At 36.8% G+C, this 13087-nt stretch overlaps 1 pseudogene; it reads left to right on the top strand.

Moving 5' to 3' along the window:
* Positions 1–632: 632 nt before the first annotated feature.
* LOC149840746 (14-3-3-like protein G-BOX factor 14 kappa pseudogene) lies at positions 633–1168 on the top strand (annotated as a pseudogene).
* The last annotated feature ends 11919 nt before the right edge of the window (positions 1169–13087 follow it).

Raw genomic sequence — 13087 nt, forward strand, 5'->3', positions numbered from 1 at the left:
AGGTCAGATTGACACAACAAGGCCTGATCACAACGTCAGAACGATAGGCATCGACTATTCACGCTACATCAGTGAACTAAGTAGACAGAGAGCAACATTTACAGTAGAAGGTTAGATTGGCATGACAATACCTGATCACGACATCAGAACGATGGGCAACGTCTATTCACGCTACTGTAGTAAGATCACAATTGGTGATAATGCAGCAGAGAGTGCTAAAAAAACGTGATTCAACGAAGATAAAAATTGGTTGAGAGAATAGGCTCTCAAAAGAAACAACCGATCTGGATACTGATTGAATCAGCCGATAAAAAAACTCTGCAACTTACTTTGAATGGATGGATACCCTCTGCTTTGATACCATGTTAAAATGATTCAACACATATTCAAAGAATGGAGATGAGAAGAGAAGAAAAAATACAAGTAAAGTGGTTCGGTCATTTAGAACTACATCCATTGGAGAACACGACTCAGTTATATTGCATTATCACCAGAGAGAAGATACATATATAAAGATGGATCCTCAAGATATGGCAACAGGATAATTGATGATCCTAATAGCCTAATCCTTATTAGGAAGGATCAATAACAACTTCTGGAATACATGGAAAGATAAACAAGAACCGTTGACAATGATATCGTTATCCTTATCAAAGAAGATGGTGTTGTTCATGGACAGCCTGGTGAAGTCTCTTGGGCCTGACAATGAGCCCTTGATGGAGGAGCACAACCTGTTGTCGGTGGCATACAAGAACATGATCAGGGCGAGGAGGGCATCGTGGCGAATCATGTCATCGATCAAGTAGAAGGAGGAGGGCCACAAGAATGAGGAGCAGGCCGCCCTAGTCAGTAGCTACAGGGCCAAAGTGGAGTCAGAGTTGTGCGCTAGCATCCTCAAGATTCTCGACTCCCACCTCATCCCCTCCGCCGCTTCCGGCGAGTCCAAGGTCTTATTCCTCAAGATAAAGGGCGATTACCATAGGCACCTCGTCGAATTCAAAAGTCGACAATGACTGCAAGAAGGCTGTGTAGGACACCATGCTTGCCTACAAAGCTGCTCAGGATATTGCTCTAGCGGGATCTTTCCCCCACACATCTTATAAGGATGGGCTTGGCCCTAAACTTCTTTGTGTTCTACCCCTTTCGTCGGGAATCGAGCTCGGACTAAGCCTGAGCTTGGTCCGTTTTGCTTAGAAGTGTAAAACACTTAAGTGACCCAGGCTTGGCTTGGGCTCGATTAAAGCTCGGGCTGAGCTCAAGCCTAACTTGTACACCAGTTCACTTGGGCGAGCCGAGCTTGAACATGCCAAGCTCGATCGGCTCATGTGCATCATACTCACCACCATTTTGGTGGCCAGCTAACGATGAGAAAGGAGATGGTGGAGATGAAGGGGGAATGAGGAGTCCAACAACGTCGGTCAATGGTACCGCCAGCCAAGGGAAGCCGGTGAACTACCTCCAGTCATGTCCCATTCAACAGGTGGCACCTGTCTTGCGATCTGCTGCCATCGAGAGCAAAAGAGGATAGTGGTGGTGGATGGAGGGCTGGTCAGCATGCAGCTCCCAACCAACCGTGAGATGGCCAGAAGGGTGCATGAATGTGACTTTGTGGCTGGTCTACACTAGGCCCAAAGATGAGGACCCTTTGGGTAGATCATGCCCTTGTGGGTGGCTGGTAGAGTTGTTACCGACAATAGAGGGAACTTCAGCAGGCAGTAAGGGTCCCCAGTGGTTGATCGAGGCTGGAGAAGATCTTACGGTAGTTGTTGTAGTTCGATCTTGCTACTTTATCATTAGATACAATAGATAGCAATGATGTCAAAAGCCACAAATGCGAGTTGAAAAACTAGTCAAACGATAACCCTTATTGTCGTCTGTTAGAGAAAACCATCAAAGAGTTCACTCCCTGAGTTGGAGAAAACCATCGATGATACATATTTGGATCAATGCTTACTCTCTGAGTAGGAATCTTTTGTCAAATCTTGAATCCGACGGGATTGTTTCCTCAAATCGCTTGATAGAACGAACCCGAAGCTCTAATACCAATTTGATGAAATGAATATGAGGATCACTCTTGAAATCCGCTGATTAATACCTTAGTTCGAATTCCTATTAATTAATTTATCTATGAAAGCAAGGATTAATGAAAAATAACAGAAATTGTTGAAAACCAACTGAAATTCATAAATAATCCATCATCAAGCTCTCTCTCTCTCTTTCCTCCTTACAAGGAATATTTATAGCAATCAAACATAACCCAAATCCAATAATCACTTAAATAATTACAAAAATCTCAAACAACCAAAATGGACCCTATGGACACGGTAGTGACTCACTCCCATTCCTGCATCAAACATCCACTTTGGGTTATCAAACTTGAGATGACCAACTTGAAAGCCTTAAGCTGACTGCCGACCAACTTAGCAAAGTGTGTGAAGCCTTTTTAGGCAATTAATTTATAAATTTTTTTGTTAAAAATACATATGTACTGTAATGCCCCGATTTATAAATCTCAAATTTTGAGTTTTTTTTTACTAATAACATAAACAAATAAATTGGGAATGTTACCAACATCGTATCAAACACCAACCATTCTAGTAGATCCTATAAAATTTAAAAATCATCATACATCCAAATTGAATTAAATAAAGTATTTATCCATGGTCCAGTTCTCTAACCGATCAACCAACCACAAAAATCACTATAGCAAAACCAAATCCACACTCCAGTTGTCCAAGTCCATGAGAAAGATATGTAGTCAAGCTTCATCACCTAAAATGTCAAAGTTATTGGGGTCAACTTTATCCAGTCCGAGCGAAGAGTACACGTGCATACAGTACTAGCTGTGCATTAGACATACATCATTCACATTTACGTAGAACACTATATATCATAGCATGACACATACAAATATAACAATTTAAATTTAGAAAACATATTTAAACTGACATATGTTTATCAGGGCAAAACATCATAACAACAAACAATTAGAAATACATACCAGGTATCATGTTTATGCATGAGCAGTTTATCGATGCATGGACTCACTATAATCGTTGATGCATGGGTAGCTTCTTAATTATTTTTATTAAATATCTTTTTTGCTTAGATGATGCATAAAATGTCTTAACTACAAGCACAATACATAATTATTTCGATATCACAAATTTTGTAAGTACCAACATAAAAAAATTTAGATCAGAGGCACTAGCCCAAGGTGTAAATTTATACCATTTATAGCTTATTAACCTGGCTTTACACTCTTCACCGTGATGGAGTATGGGGTGACCATTATATATCGAGAGAAAGACCCAACCTTCTAACCCGGTATATCAGAATTACCTTCAGCTGAAGTAACTAGATACCACCTCACGACTATAGTGGTAGTCTAGTCCTCTCTCGTTTTCTGTGCCTGAAAAAAGAAATCTTTTGTGCTATTAAAAACCCACGAAGCCTAAAGTACCGTTTACCTTCTCCTTGTAAGCCCAAAAAAAATAATTTATATTATCATATTATTTTCATAAATTCTCTTGACATTAATGTCTTAACATACTTAACCACGTACACATGGTTAATGGCCTCTAATTTGGGCACAAGCATAACCACAATTTCGGGCTCGCACATGCAATGGTCAATAAGCCTTATTCCAAAATTAACCCAGTTCTTACCGAGTTTTTTTACAAAAGCAATGTGCATGCATCCAAACGAGAGGGGTTGTGTGTTCTCCCCCGAAGACAAATTTGTGTATTTGGGTGTGTACGGAGGAATATCTTGGGACCCATGATAATTCATATGCCAATGTTACCCATGATGATTTTATAATAAAATAACATATAAAAAAGATAAATAACATATAAAAAAGATAGATATGCGTTTGATGGAAATATCCCCCTGTAAAATAGACGTGTATGACAAAATTGTCCTCCCGTAAATAGCTTTGTACATTCCCGCGAGTCTAGGTTTCCGCCTTGGTTTTTAACTTATGTTACAACACATTGCCGCCTTCTCGTTCTCGCCTTGTATTACAAAACATTCCCGGGTTCATTCCTACCTCATGAAGATAACTATAAATCAATCAATTGGTTTGATCATTGGTGAGTGTCATAGGGGGATTTGTCAGCCATCTCTTTTTACAATCTTCTCTTTTTCTTCATTTTCGTTAGGCAGTATGAAAAAAAGCAACAAGTGCCATTAAGGCATCGTGAGTACCTTTCCATGTCATCATGCTATTGTTGAAGAACATATGTCATTGTGAGTGCCATCAAGGCATTGTTTTGTTATTGCAGGTCGATGTTGGCTTTTTGACGGTTGGAAAATTGAAGATATTTGTAAGACGATGAGACCTGTTGACAAGAATGCTTAGTTACAGATGTGAGGAAGTGCTTCTACCCCATCCGGTATCATCCATTCACTTAATATATTCAATGTAACATAAATCGCGGTTGTAGTAACATACTACTGATTTGTGAGATATTGTTTTGTTTATTAATATCGATTTGTAAGCTATTATGCTGAATTTTTGTATCGATTTATAATATATATTGCGATACATATATCGATTTGTAAGATATTATGTGTTTTCTAGTGTCAATTTGTAAAATATTTGTAGTATGATTTTAAAACATGTGTGTGCAAAATTTATATTGTTGCGCACTTATGGTGGCAATTTTTGTATTGTAATTGTTGCTCATTCAACGATTTTTATTAAAATCGCTTCACAACGTTATAGATATAATTAAATCACTGTCACGTGAATTGCTATCATCAACACACATCTACGATAAATTGTTTCCTTTATTCTCATGGTAAATAACAACTCAATGCATAGTATAAGCAAATAACAAATAAATGTTGCTTTAAGACTGTGATTCATTCAATCATTTCTTTGACTTGCTTAACTAATCGGTATCCATTGTTATATGCATCTTGAATAAATCATAGTAAACGTATGTGCTGGCTAACGCAAATTGATATCTTGCTTATGACAGTGGTGAGCTTATCATCTGGTTGCAGTGAAGATGATGTATCTCAATCATTGGAAAGTTATGGAGAAGTGAACATCTGTATTAATGACGCACCTGAAGAAGTGAACATGTGCACTAATAATGCACATGATAAGAAGGGTGCAAGCATTGAATTCACTCTTGACTTGAATGTTCCAATAGAAGAAATGCAATTCGATAATGAGGTAGACGATCATGACAATACACTTGATAAAGGTACATATACTGGGAATGTACATGATAGTACACTTGACTTTGTTCTCGTAGAAGGAATGCAGTTTAATAATGAGGAAGCTGCATACAAATTTTACAATGATTATGCCTTAAAACTTTGCTTCAGTGTTAGAAGGTATTCTTGGTAAAAAAATGCACAGGATGTCATGGTGAGAAAGACATATGTTTGTTCTAAGGAAGGTTGAAAGAAGTCAAGTGAAAATCCAAAAAGGAGCAAGCCAGATTCAAGATGTGGTTGTTTGCTTGTCCTTTTCGGTGTATTAGTTTTAGGAGTGTAAGTTGCCTAGAGTTGGTCAAGTTTTGTTCATGTTCCATGGGACCTGATCTTGCATTAGGTCTAGACAGTAGATGCAAACCTAAACCTGTTTGGATTGAGCCAATCCAATTTTGGTCCAAAATTATATTAGACCAATATAGGATTTTTGTATGCGGTTCATTTTTGGTTTAGGTCCATGTATATAGCATTTCAGGTGATAGGCAGGATGGTCAACAATGGTTTTGATCCCAGTTGGGTTGGGTCATGGGAGGCCTTATTACTTGGTAATAGCTTCATTCTTGAAAAGTACAATAGCTATGCATGAAGACAATAATGGTGTATATAGCTATAATATAAGTTCATGTAGTTTTTTCAACAATAAGTTCATACTGTTAGGCTAGGTAAAATTTCAATCAGATGAAACTAGTTAACATATAAATTAGGTACACATTGTATATAAATATTGTCCAAGTTTGGGTTTGCTAATTGGGTTCATGCCAGTCAGGTGTAGTAATTGAGGTTTTGTTGACATTGATGCTGATTGCACCAAGTTGTAATTTACAATAACATCCAGTTTTATGGTTGGATACTAAATTTGGACCTAGACCCATTAATCAAACCTAATTGGATAGTCGAGTCTAGTTTAATCGGTTCGGTGGTTTAGGTCAAGCTTGCCCTTCTCACTTACATCTTCAAATAATATATATTAAAAATTGAGTCCTTATTAGTTGAAAATATTTAATTGGACATGAATATTTTTACTCACAATATTTCAGTGTTGGAGATGCCCCTGCATTATTTCTTTCAGAAATAGGCAACTACCTTTTCCCAATCCCCAGAGTCCAACCTCAGCATCTTCTTTAGAAACTTATGTCACTGTGTTACTTTACACTCTTACCAGCAGCTATGTTCATTCTAATACTTGGTGCAATCAGGATCGATGCCAACAAAACCTCGATGACTACACCTGACTGGCATGAACCCAATTAGGAAACCCAAACTTGGACAATATTTATATATAATGTGTACCTGATTCACATGTTAACTAGTTTTATCTGATTGAAATTTTACCCAGCCTAACTGTATGATATTATTGTTGAAAAAACTACATGAACTTATATTATAGCTATATACACCATTACTGTCCTCATGCATAACTATTATACTTTTTAAAAATGAAGTTATTACGAAGTAATAATGCCTCCCATGACCCAACCCAACTGGGATCAAAACCATTGTTGACCATTCTGCATGTCACCTAAAATGCTATATACATGGACCTGAAAAAAAAAATGAATCGCATAAAAAAAGCCTATACTGGTCTAATATGAATTTTGGACCAGAATTGGATTGGCTCAATCCAAACAGGTTTAGATTTACATCCACTGTCTAGACTTAATGAAAGATTAGGTCCCATAGAACATGAACAAAACCTGAGCAGTTGTAGGCCACTTACACTCCTAAAACTAATACACCAGAAAGATGTTGACAATGGAACAATTGAATGCACATGCAAAATGTATGAATTCAAAGGTATTTTATGTCATCATGCAATAAAGGCATTTAATTAAGAGAAGATACAATAGATACCTGAGTCATATTTAATACGAAGATGGATGAGACAAGCAAAGATTGAACTGCTGGTATGTAATCAATGTTGGGAGGATGTTTGCATTTCTTGTTAAACTTAATGCAGTGTCTTATATTATTCTGTTTCATGACAGGCTCAGTTCAATTCAAAAGTGAGCAATGAAACACAGGAATCGCGTGTGAATTCTTCAGCCACATAATTGTATTTGATTGTATTAACATGATGGAACATAACATTGTATTACCATGATGCAACATAATGAACCTGTGTGATTTGTGAATTATGTAATTTGATGTAATTTAATAAATCTCCGTGATGATTGACTTGTGTAATTGAAATCGCACTGTAAAAATCATTGTAAATAGTGATCATTTCAAGATCGATCATTGTAATATGTACTGATCATATGTATAAATCGTTGTCTTATCTAGCCTACAGAGCTACAATTTTGATACCATTGGTAAATCATTGTTGTTCAATGCTTATACCATTAGTTATTTCATCTAGCCTTCACATATATAAATCGTTGTACAAATCACAATTTACTAATAGTATAAGAATGGCATCTATGTTATATAAATTGTTGTCTCATCTAGCCTTCACATATACAAATCGTTGTACATATATTGTATGTGAATCATTGCACAAAAAGTTATTCGGTAAATAAATTGTATTAAAAGTAAAACTCGTTGTCTCATCTAGCCTTCACATGTACAAATTATTGTAAATACAGAACATTTTTTTCCTTCCAACATGTTATATAAATCGTTATACCATATAGTGTCCTATAGTAATTTATACGATGACGTCTATATCGAAGACAATGATTTGCCTTTGCTACAAATAACAATCTAACTTATTGGCGTGTAGAGTAAAAGCGATTTACAACCACATCATGTAGCCCGTCGGCGTGATTTACAACCATATCAATTTACATAGTGTCCTATGTAAAAGGATGAAAAACACAGATCTTTCCATTCTGAAAGTATATATCAGCATTCCTCTTAATATCAGATCTATCAGTATTTATCAGCATTCCTCTTGAAATCGGGGTAATTGTTGAACTTTTATTTTAACCCAAAGAGATTTACAAAATTTGTATATACAGTCTTACAAAATTTGTATGCACAGTCTTAAAAAATTTGTGTACACAGTCTATAAAATCTGTTACAAATCTATGTACATCATATTACTTCTGGGGGTCTCGCGTCGTTCGTTGCCTTCTAGGTATTATTGTCGTCTGAGTTTTTTTGTCTTCCGCAATTAAAAACTCCATCAATTTTTTTACATAGTTCTGTGCAGAATCCAAGTATATCATTCTGCAATAAAAAGGTAATGTGAGACCAATATAGAAATTGAGTCCCCAATAATATAGGATAATAAAACATATTTAAGTGTAGAGCATACAACATCAAAATCAGGTTCTTGTCCATTGTATATTGCTTCAATATACTTCTTTATGAACAATATCAATATGTAATATCACGATTTACTCATATCGATTTGCAATTGTTACTAAAATATTATTTTAGTATAAAACTTAAATCGGTATCAAGTTGTAAATCGATTTGTATTTATGAAATTACCTCAATTTGTATCGTTGAAGTGACCTCAATTTGTACTTTACTAAGTCTAAACATCGTGTCAATTTGTTTATTGTTTTCTTTTCTGCCTTTTATGAATCAATTATTGTGTAAATCGCGATAGGACATATCGTTCACATGGACAAAGCTCATAAAAGCAAATCACGATAGGATAAATTGTTTCCGCTTTATGTCTGTGGCTATACAAATTGTGATAGAATACTTTCTCTATAAAAAATAAATTGCGATCTGTTATAGAAAGAATTATATAATTATACAATGTTACGTTACAACAAAGAATTATACCTAGTTGCAAGCCAATCGGTATCAATGAAATCGCGATAGCACGTAGCCTTTATAGGTACAAATCGTTTTAGCCTTGTATCAATCATTATATAAATCGCGATAGGAAGACAACTCGTAAAAGCAAATCATAATTTACACAGTACAAAATGCTAAACGCTTCTTCGATTTTTATTTATGAAGGCCGAACATTACAATGATTTGTTCAGTGGCACTTATGTGTTACACTTATTAAAAAAAATCATCGATTAACATGCTAACTTGTGCCTTCAGATCCAAGTAACATGTATTGATCCAAGCTAGTGGTGAGATATAGATCTTGAAAAATTGATCTAATTATGCTTGGAGATCTGTTATAAAGTAATCGAGTAACAGGCTAACTTGTGCTTTAAGATTCAGGTAGAATGTATTGATCCAAGCTAGTTATGAGATATAGATGTTGCAACAAATATCGTGATTTACGCAATGACATCTATGTCTGCCATAACAATTTGCCTTTGTTAATAAAATATTGTTATAGTATAAAACTTAAATCGATGTGGTTATGTCGATTTCTATTTATCAAGTTACCTCAATTTGTACTTTACCAATAAACATCGTGTCGATTTTGTTTTTTTTTTGCCTTTTATCATTCATTGTGTAAATTGCGACAGAACAAATCGTTTCTAACTTGTACTTTAAAGTCATCAAGTAACATGCCAACTTGTGCTTTCAGATCCAGGTAGATTGTTTTGATCCAAGCTAGTTGTGAGATATAGATGTTGCAATATATATCAAGATTTATGCAATAACGTCTATGTCCGCTATAACGATTTGCCTTTATTACTAAAATATTGTTATAGTATAAAACTTAAATCAATGTGGTTGTAAGTCAATTTCTATTTATCAAGTTACCTCGATTTGTACTTTACCAATAAACATCGTGCCGATTTATTTTTTCTTTCATTTTTTTGCCTTTTATCAGTCATTGTATAAATCACGATAGGACAAATCATTTCTGACTTATACTTTAAAGTCATCAAGTAACATGCCAACTTGTGCTTTCAGATCCAGGTATCATATATTGATCCAAGCTAATTGTGAGATATAGATGTTGCAACAAATATCATAGTTCATTTGCGCGATTTACAACCATAAATATTTCATAGATACATCATGACCAATGGTTTGACTTAGATATAATACATGACCATCATCATCGAAGTTTACACAAAAGATGCCATCATCATTATAGAAATCACTACTGATTTAAATGTATAAATCATTCATGCTTCAAACATACAAATCGTTATAAAATTTCACCCTTCATAAGTACATATCATTGTAACATTTAGGCTTCATAAGTAAACATCGTTATACAAACGGTGATAACTTTATAAATCATAAATACACATCACTACTGCTTCAAATATATAAATTGTTGCTACATTGAATATACAAATCGCTACTTCATTAAATGTATAAATCATTGCTGCATTCAAACATATAAATCATTGTAGAAATTTAGCCTTCATAAGTACATATCATTGTAATATTTGGCCTTCATAAAAATAAATCGTGCTAACTATTTTTCGATGCCCAGAAGGTGGATAGGTATAAATTGATTTGTTTCAGTATAAAAATAGGTGTTATTTAGCATAAATAGTACAACCAGTTGTAAGATTTAGCATTTAGATTTATGAAACAATAGGAGTTTTGGTAATCTAACAGTGGAGGAGAAACACCCAGATGGTAGATACAGCTGATGGTGGCAACGATGCTCCCACTGCGTAGACAAAGTCAAAGGTTGCTCTGGCGGCAACAGACGATGGATATGTAACGATTTGTAAATAACACCATGTTACGATTTACATGGTGTGGCCACCGAGAGTGACACGATTTGTAGGCATTACTCTGTAACAATTTGTAGAAGCCCGAAGAAAAGAGACACACTCACGACAAGGAATTAACGTGGTTCGGCTATACAACCTACATCCACGAGGTAAAGCTCCAGCTCATCTCTCTTATTTCGTATATCTCTTAAGCAAGATTACAAAGGTATTTATAACTTCCTTACACCAAACAAGAAGGAAAGTATATTAAGTAACGATTGTTGCCATAGTTATCTTTAAGAGATCTTTTAGGGATAGAAAGCGTGAGCTGGAGATACCAGCGTTATCACCCCCCGCAAGCTGAGGGGTGTATGTGTCATAGGTCCTCAGCTTGTCAAGAGCATAATATAGAGTATTCTTGGTGACAACCTTAGTGATTATGTCTGCTAACTGCTTGAAACTGCTTGTGAAGGGAGTAGATATCTCTTTGTTTTGAATTTTGTCTCTCACAAAGTGGCAGTCTATCTCTATATGTTTAGTTCTTTCGTGAAATACCAGATTTGTAGCAGTATGAATGGCGGCCTAATTGTCACAATACATAGGTATTGGCCCTCAACATCAAATCTCATTTATTTCATGAGAGCCTTGACCCATATCAGCTCACATGTCATAGTAGCCATTGCTCTATATTCAACTTCAGCACTTGACTTGCCTCTTACTTTTCCATGCAACCAGATTTCCTTTAACAAAAATGCAAAAACCAGTAGTAGACTTTCTATCCAAAGCACTTTTGGCCCAATCAGCATCTTAATATCTAGTAATATCAAGATGATTATCTCTTTTGAAATGGAGACGCTGACCTAAAGATTTCTTAATATATCTAAGAATTCTATCAACAGCTTCCATATGAATCTTTTGTGGCTTGTGCATAAACTTGCTAACTTCACCTACAACGTAAGAAAGATCAGGACGAGTTACAATTAGATAAATAAGTTTACCCATAATTGCCTGATATTGCTTGACATCTTGAAGTAGTTCAAACTCGATTCTTTTGAGTCTGTGATTTACTTCTATAGGAGTATCAATAGGCTTTGCTCCTAGCTTACTAGTCTCTGTCAACACGTCGATACCATATTTCCTTTGAGATAAAAATAATCCCTTCTTTGAGTGCGCAATTTCAATTTCGTCGCTAATCCGTCGCTAATTAGCGACAGAAAAATTTCCACGCTAAATCCCTCGCTAATTTTCAATTTAAACCGAGCGCGGAATTTTCCCTCTCTCCCCGTTTGAAATTTAAATCGATCGCGCTCGATTTAAACCGAGCGGCGTCGAAGAGCGCATTGGAGAGCATGTACATGAGAGTGGTGGACGGCGACGCCGGAGGACGGTCGGCGATCGCTGGAGGACGTCGGCGCCGATTCACGGAGGACGACGACGCTGATTCACGGAGGACGGCGACGCCGGAGGACGGTCGGCGATCGCTGGAGGACGTCGGCGCCGGTTCACAGAGGACGACGACGTCGGTTCACAGAGGACGGCGACGCCGGAGGACGGTCGACAATCGCTGGAGGACGTCGACGCCGGTTCACGGAGGACGACGATGCCGGTTCATGGAGGACGGCGACGCTGGTTCACGGAGGATGACGGCGACGCCGGTTCACGGAAGATGACGGCACCGGTTCATGGAGGACGGCGACGCCGGAGAGCACCGGTTCACGGAGGACGACGACGTCGGTTCACGTAGGACGGCGATGTTTGAGAGCACCGGTTCACGGAGGACGATACAAGTCCGGCGATGAGGCAAAGTGATTGTTCTGTGCATGCAATGCCTGTCGGGTGCGGTATAAGTCCGGCTTATTGCTGCCGGAATACCGCCCGACAAGGATCAATTTTTTTTACTTTTTTTTTAAAATTTAGCGACGGATAATGTTCGTCGCTAATCTGTCGCAAATTAGCGACGGAATTAACGACATATAAGTTTTTCGCTAATTAGCGAGCAAAAATTCGCGATGGCCTCTATCCATCGCTAATCCATCGCTAAGCCGTCGCTAAACAGTTTAGCGACGGATTAGCGATGGATATAGGCCGTCGCTAATCCACGATTTTCTTGTAGTGAGATTAGTGGTACTTGATAAAGCAAATAATGGATTTTTTTTTGGAATTAAAACAAGCAAAGAAATAATAATTACCAAATGAAAAGAAACCTTGAAGTTTTAAATTGCTCATAAGTCAGAAATGTGAACTATCAATTGATTATTCTGTTATGATTATTTCCTGGCTGATCCACAATAAGAAAAAAAAACACA

Source organism: Nuphar pumila, chromosome 4 (genome assembly GCF_984573655.1).
Source record: "Nuphar pumila chromosome 4, dmNupPumi1.hap1.1, whole genome shotgun sequence".
In the NCBI taxonomy this organism is placed as follows: Eukaryota; Viridiplantae; Streptophyta; class Magnoliopsida; order Nymphaeales; family Nymphaeaceae; genus Nuphar; species Nuphar pumila.